This window comes from Salvia hispanica, chromosome 6 (assembly GCF_023119035.1).
Source record: "Salvia hispanica cultivar TCC Black 2014 chromosome 6, UniMelb_Shisp_WGS_1.0, whole genome shotgun sequence".
In the NCBI taxonomy this organism is placed as follows: domain Eukaryota; kingdom Viridiplantae; phylum Streptophyta; class Magnoliopsida; order Lamiales; family Lamiaceae; genus Salvia; species Salvia hispanica.
In genome coordinates this window covers 10,692,513-10,693,663 of record NC_062970.1, presented here as the reverse complement: position 1 = coordinate 10,693,663, position 1,151 = coordinate 10,692,513, and positions in this window count along the sequence as shown.

Genomic DNA, 1,151 nt, shown 5'->3' with positions numbered 1-1,151 from the left:
TGGAGTTAAGCGATTGGGCCAATGGGCTTCCACTCCTTTTTATACTCCGTCCGTCTGTCATTAAATGTCCTATTTTTCTATTATCATACGTTCTCCAATAAATAACCCATTTGACTTTTATAATATTTTTGGAAAATGGACCATAACAACCATTAACTCATTCGCTTACATTTTATTATAAAATCAATATATAAAAGTAGATGTCACATTCCATTAACTTTTTCACTCATCTTACTTTATACAATTAAACAATTTCTTAAAATCTGTGCTGGTGAAATATTGACATTTAATCGTGGACAGAGGGAGTATATATTTATAGAAAAAAAAGTGCTACCTTAGAGCATCGACAACATAAGGTGGCTCTTGGCGAGCGGAGCTCTCCATTGTGAGGCGGCGAGAAATGGTGGAACGACGAGCATGAGCAATGGTTACATACTCTTCATAACTTTATATTTCGTTCCTCGTTCACTCTCTATCTCTTTCATATTCATTTACGAGTTACGAGCAATGAATTCCAACTATATTTTCTACAACTACGATCGTCGACGACTTAAGATGGACGAATTTGTCCAAACCCAAGGCTGGGAAGTCATTCCAAATACTGTTTTACCACATTAGTTCATGAGGCAGAGCTCCTTGGGCATAACCTTAGGTTGATTGTACTCTTAGGTAGGGGTGGTTCGGTACGGTATACCGTATTGGGAGTGTCATACCGTATACCGTACCGAAAGTTACGGTATGACAAAAACCATACCGATACCGTACCGTAAGTTTCGGTATACCGGAGTTCGGTATACCGGAAATTCGGTATGGCAGTTTTCCATATCGTTACCATACCGTGTTATCGGTATACCGTACCGCATTTCGGTATACCGTACTTTTGCGGTATACCGAACTGCGATATGGCATTCCGATATACCGTTATACCGTGTTTTGCGGTACGGCATACCGTTATACCATTATACCGTGAAAAAATCTATTATATCCAAAATATTAAAAAAAAATCTAGTTTTCAACTACTTCAAAAAATAGGGTTTCCAATTTTGATTCTTTTATTTTTATATAATAAAAATTCTTATTTTTTAAAATTTAGTTTAAATATAACATATATAAATATATATTTATATATTATATATATCAATCGGTATACC